Source organism: Chaetura pelagica, unplaced genomic scaffold, assembly GCF_000747805.2.
Source record: "Chaetura pelagica isolate M959 unplaced genomic scaffold, ChaPel_1.0 scaffold133, whole genome shotgun sequence".
In the NCBI taxonomy this organism is placed as follows: domain Eukaryota; kingdom Metazoa; phylum Chordata; class Aves; order Apodiformes; family Apodidae; genus Chaetura; species Chaetura pelagica.
In genome coordinates this window covers 300,555-307,346 of record NW_009952795.1, presented here as the reverse complement: position 1 = coordinate 307,346, position 6,792 = coordinate 300,555, and positions in this window count along the sequence as shown.

Here is a 6,792-nt window from a genome sequence, read left to right as displayed (position 1 = left end):
GACAACTTATTAAGGTCCCTTCCGGCCCTGATGTTCTTTGCTTATAACAGAAATATGACAACAGAACACAGCAGCAGCAGCCCCAGAGCTCTCGACCTTCCCTAATTTCTCCATATGTCAGAGAACTGCTGTGAGTTCCTGTGTGCAGCAGTTGCCCCTTCCCACATGGCAACTTCACCCTCCGTGCCTGGAGGAGCAATACAGGATAACACAATCAGGTCTCACAGAACAGGCACTTGAAGAGGAGGTCCCCAGAACAGCCTTCCCAAGACAGTCCCTCTGACATCCCACAGCACAGGCACAGTTATTCACAGGAGCTCCATCTGCATTTTTTCTCACATCTTCCTTCCTCCACGACTCATCTCCCAGTCAGAGCAGCTTATTTCTTTTTTCCTTAGGCAATTCTTCTGTTCTTCCCTGGAATATTTTCATGTGTAAGATCTCCAGGACTGCATCCCTTTCATGTTTTGGGGAAGCCCTGAGCAAAACGTCTGTGCTTCTAACAACAAAGTTCACGGATCGTCTGCTTAGCATCACAGATCTCCCCTCCACCACTGCCTGTCCCCCTGCTTGGCTGGGAACCTGGCACAAGAAATCTCACCTGGATCAACTCCTCATACAGAAACAACGAGTTTGTACTGACCTTTTGGTCATCCCCAGGACATGCAGCCTTCAGTGCCTGCCCAGGGCAGCCAGCTGTGGAAAGTGAAGCTGATTTGATGTTGCTCTCATGTCAAAAATTTGGATCCCCTCCTACCATTTAGCTGTGCCACACAAGGAGCCCACCACACAGTCCTGGATCCTACCCCAAGGGAACTGAGGAACAAAAAGGGTAATGACCCAGTGCTTAACTCTAAAGCCCGTGTCACATTCACCCCTTGGCAAGTTCTCTTCAAAGTCCAAAGAGAAGCACCAGATGCTATTGTGTAACTGGAGCAATGGTGTGAGCTCCCCATGACTATAAAAGGGGCATTTAATTTTGTCTACTATATTACTGTGCTTCTGCAAGCATTAATTAATGGCACAGAGAGTTCTGTGAGACCAAACCACCCAAAAAGCAGAGCGTAAACTGCAAGCCCCAAAGGACTAACCTTTACCTCAGGGTTAGAGCCTGAGCTATCAGCTCCAGCAGCAAAAGGGGTTTTAGGAGTTTTTGCTTCCTTGAGTGCCCCCCACAACTTTTCCTGGCTATTTCTTGGAAAGGCAAAGGAGCTCTCCAAGCTCTCAGTCATGTCTATCCATGGAAGCTTGCAGTGAACAAGATGACAGAAGTGGTCTGAGGCAGAAAGATCCACCTGTGTGTGTGTGAGTACATCCCAGTACATCCCAGGGCACAGTCCTGCAGCCCCAGGAACCCTACACCTAAGTCTGCAGTGTCCTTAAGAAGGACAGTCCTGAGTGTCTGTGTAGTGCTGACAGCAGCAGTCATGGGACAGGCCAGAGATTGGATCCAGCTGAAAAATAACCCTATAAAAATAAGTAATAAACTGCTGCCAGGTGTGTGGGCTCTCTGATCAAGATCTGCCCACAGTCACATCAGAACATATACAAGAATAGGATCAACACTTTCACTAGAGCCTTAATTTTATACAAGTCACCCACAGGACATATGCCCTGTTGGGGGTGAAGGACAGTTATGCAAGAGAGGAAACAAGCAGTCAAAGATAGCACAGCAGAGTGAAAATGTCTTCACGCAGTTCCACTGCTGGAGCCAGTGCCTTGCAAAACAGCCTCCTTCCAGCAACCCAGACTTTCCAAAAGGGTCTCTGATTTTTTAGGAGTTCAACCAAAGGATTACCAGACACTAATGCTGCATGTCTTCCTGGCAGAGTCCTCTGGGATCACAACTGAGACTGATTCCAAAAAAGAAAATCCTGTTAGAAGAAGATTAGAGATGAAAGCAGGTTACACCTACATCCTGGAACATGCACACCCATGGGACAGAAAAACTTTAAATTCAGCCTCAGACTAAATGTCTGTCTGTCCAAAAGAGTCATTAAGTTAGCACACTTGAATGTTACACCTGTACAAGCTCTTGGAGAAATGGAGAAAAAACATGCCACGGCTGCACTAGAAAATGAATCAAAGTGAACAAAGCTCTTAGAAGAAAAAGAAACTGCTCTTTCATATGCAATTCCCAGCTTAGGTATAGGCCAGGACTGAAAACTTCTTTTAAACTGAAAGAGATTTAGAAGGAAATTCTTCACTATGAGGGTGGTGAGACCCTGGCCCAGGTTGCCCAGAGAAGCTGCGGCTGCCCCATCCCTGGCAGTGTTGAAGGGCAGGTTGGATGGGGCTTGGAGCAACCTGGGTTGGTGGGAGGTGTCCCTGTCCATGCAAGGGGTTGGAACTGGATGATCTTGAAGGTCTCTTCCAATTCTAACCATTCTATGATTCTACACACAAGGTATTTTCTGGATACATTTGCTACAAGGTAGCTTGAGTAGTTTATTTCACAGTGGAGATGATCCAAACCAAAGTGCTTTTTCTTTTATTATCTTCTCCCTTCAATGTGTGCAAACATCATCATATCCTGTCCAATATTTCAGCCATTCCAAGCATGCCAGCAACCTACACTGCTGAATGCCACTCAGCTGGGCCTAGAGGACATGCTTTGGAAAAAAGAACTGGCATTGTCCAGAATGAATACATTACTGTCTATTCTTCAGAAATTACCCACCTCCATTTGGTTCTCTACTCTGTCAGCCAGGAAAACAAATATTTTCTTATTTCTTAAAAGGTAGTTCCTGTCTTTGAACTCAGTAGCTTAAAAAAAAAAAAGAAAGAAAGAAGGAAGGAAAGGAAGAAAAAATGGTTTGCAATGAAATTTTCAAGCCATTACAAAGACTTTCCAGCCTTTTAAAGGTCTAGTAGATAAAAGAAATGCAAGTCACCAAAACCCAAGATTCTCCACAAGCTGAAATAATATTTATTTGCATCAGATGTTCAGCTCTCTGGGCTCCCCATAGATGAGGATCTACCTGCCTTACTGTCACCTCCACTCTGCCACTGATCCGAGCCATAGCCTCCAGCTTTCTCCCTCCATCCTCCTCAGACAGGAGCAAAACATGGTCTCAGAGGATGATGTGGAAAAGGGCTTGGACGCAGGAATGTGTGACCACCAAAGCTCTGTGTAAATCATTTCTCCAGGGCTGCAAAATCCGTTTCCCCCAGCCCCAACAAGCTCCCAGCCACCATCACTTGGAATTATCTGGGAGCACTAACAATAGCTGTCTTGTTTTACCAAGACTTGCAGAAAACCTTAAAGGACGGCTTGGTAGCAGAGAACCACCCTGAAATAGCTCAGGGATCAGACTCCAGTGTGAACAGTAGGGCTTTGTGAGCCCTCTTGCATGACGTTCCTTTATCTCAGCTCCTTCAGAGCAACTCAGCTGCCAAACCACCCCCAACTATGTCCATCTTCACAACTTCATGTGCCTGGCCACAAGATGACACAAAACAAAAAAATTCCAGTGGCAACAATAATTAAAAAACAACAAACCCAAAATCCTAAAACTGAACTTAAAGCCAAGGACATGATTAGTGTAGGGGCTGCTGGTTGAATCCCCCACCACCTGCACCATTCCTTTAGTCTGCAGACCTGTCCCTACCCCAGGGTCCTTCATGGGTGCTGGCTCTGGTTCTCAAAGCCTTTTCTTCCCATACAACGTAAAAAGAACATGCTGTATATTTTGGTGATGTGATGGACACACACTGGTCAGGTGAAGGTCAAGGACAGTGCCATGAACTCCATAAAGATCACATGCACTGCACAGCCAAAGAGCAACACCACTGCAACACCAACTGGTGATTTCCACTCAAGAAAAGACAGTTGCATGTGTCAAGTTTAAACTCAAGAGGTGTTATTACAGGTGCACTGGACTCTCAGAAGGCACAGGAAGAAGCAGAACCCCACAGGCTCCCCAAAATACCTTCACAACTATACACAGACACAAATGCAGGACTTCAAACTCAGGTTCTTACAAAGCCACTCTCCAGAGAGCCACATGTGACATGAAACAGCTGCACCACATCAACGTTCTCTCCAGGTGCCACGATGCACATGGTGCTAGCTGGAGGCAAAATGAAGCTTTCTTTCCCAAGTAGTTTATATTCCCACCCACAGTATTTCTGGAATCTCTTAAAATAAAAATAAACCACAGAAACAGTAGATTTAAAAAAAAAAAAACACAACACAAATAACAAAACAACAACAAAGATTTGTAACCCATTTCCATGGTAACTACTATAACCTCAAGTGATATGATTGATCAGAGGACTGGAGGACCTGCCACATGAAGAGAGGCTGAGAAAACTGGGTTTGTTCAGCCTTAAGAAGAGAAGGTTCCAGGGAGACCTTATTACCATGTTCCAGTACTCAAAGGGTGGCTAACAAGAAGATGGAGACTCCCTATTTACAAGGAGTCCAATGGAAAAGACAAGGGGCACAAGTTGCTCCTGGGGAGATTCCAACTGGACACAAGAGGTAAATTTTCCACCATGAGGACAGTCACACATTGGAACAGTCTCCCAAGGGAAGTGGTAGATTCCCCCACACTGGACAGTGTTAAGTCTCAGCTGGACAGGGGGCTGAGCCACCTCATATCAACTAGAGCAGCACCTAGAAAGGTTGGACCAGATGATCCTTGAGGTCCCTTCCAACCTGGCACTCTATGGTTCTACGATTGTGCATAGACCCACATGCCCTCCACACAGAGCATGGAATATCTGGACACATCAAGCCAAGACACCAAAAAGAGCTGATGAAAACTGGACCCATCATCAAGGTCGCTGAAAATTTGCAAATTCCATCAACATGAAAAAGATGACAACTGGTTCAGGGAACACCACAATGTTTTGTGATGTCATTTGTTAAACAGATCACTTTGCAGGAGTCCATAACCCAAGGACTCAAGTGCATTTGGTTTGTTATGGTTATGCCTTTATGCCCTGGTCACAGGTCTGGTTTGCAAGAGGATCTGAACCCCAGCTCCCACCAGGCAGGAGTGAGCACCTTGCTCACCAGCCATGGTGGGCTACTACCTCTCTCCCACATTACTGCTGTGCTACAGATTAATTTTTGCACCCAAGCAGGCAGGACAGATCCTGAAGTTGTTTAGATGCTCTCTTGAGAAGGAAGAGTTCAAATCCATTCTTCACTCACTTCATTTCCAAGAGCTAATCTTTAATTTATTATTAACCTCTTTAATTTATTATTTACTACTCTTGACACTATGTTTTGGCTCACCAAGGGAGCTAAAATAAATCAGTTATTTAATTTCCATAGACTTGACTTCATTAACTTCTGGAGACAACTAATGTTTGTGGTCACTGGGAAAGGGTATTTCTACATTTTTCCATTTTCTGGTCTGTTAATTATGGTTACTGAGAGAAGGAGACAGCAGTTAGATTTGTGAAATGCAACAGGCTGTGTTTTAATATTCATCAAAGGCATAGAGAAAATAATTTCTATTTATTTTTTTTTATAACCCAATCATACAAAGTAAGCAGATCCACATCCAACAGCAGCCAGCACCACCATTCTCCCAAGACCCTGATTTGGGACAGCAGGAAATCAGTTGGAAAATCTTGGATTTCCTTAGGGATTACTCTTCTGTGGGATGACAGTCACAGAAAACACGAAGTGACAGAATTGGGGTTGAGAGGACGGGCAGCTAAGCTTTTGTAGCAGGCAGCAGGGATACACTACAGGCAGGAAGACCCCTCCAAGCTCTGGAGACAGAAACTTGCAGAAGTGCACTGTCTTTTCTGGATGGAGGACTGCAAAAAATCCAAACCATACTATTTGGCTAAGGTGGAGACCAGTCAAAGACTAACATCACACCTTCTAGACCAAAGAGGTCTTGTAGGGAGCCTGTAAGCCATTAAGTCTCCTGCTTGTGAGGAATGTCAGCAATTTGAAAGAGCTTTCCAAACTCTACCTCAGCCTCTCCATCCACTCCAGGTCAACTGAGATTCACCCATGCCAGGAAAAGACTGTTTCAGAGACACCACACTTGTGACAGCACTCCAACACATTCGGGTGGAAAAGACACAACAGAGAGAAAGCCCTTCAGGTGAAAACCAGAGAGGGCTCTCCAGGAGTGCCTTCAGCAACAGCAGAGATGAGCACAAGGGCTCTCAGGACACATGCAGGATGTTCATGTTGAACACTTTGAGAAAGCATGGCATGAAATGGTACACCTCAAAAGCAGCTGCTCCACCCAGCCAGAGGACTAGAAGGATAAACAACCTCAGGGCCCAAGCTGACATTTTCAGGACTTAAAGACCCAGACCTCCCCACCTATTTCCACATACAGTTTGGCCAAAATACAAGCCTGTTACTCCTCTAAACCCAGAGATGCCCAGGTAAACATTTGAGCAGTTATTCCAATGATTGGGATGCAGGCACTCAGGCAGACCAGCATTTTTCTGCTAGCTCAGTACTCATCAGAATCTGTTCCCCAGCCCAGCTCCCCACTCCAGAACGGGGGGAATGAGGGAAAGGCAGCACTTTTTCAGAGGCAAAGCCAGCTGAAACTACAGACCTTGCTACTCACTGAAAAAACACTGTACATCTGTTCCACAGCAGTGCCATAAAAGATTAGTGAGTGCCCAGCTAACAGTCTGGAAAAGGGAAAAGGACCTAGGAGAGCAAAACGTTATCACTGAGTCAACAACAAACCGACGTTGGTAAAAAGGCTGGAAACGTACAGCAAAACGTGCTGCAGAAACGCTCCCAGGCTGGTTCCTTGTCCTCCACGAAACTTGCGGGGCAGCTCTTGGGGGGGG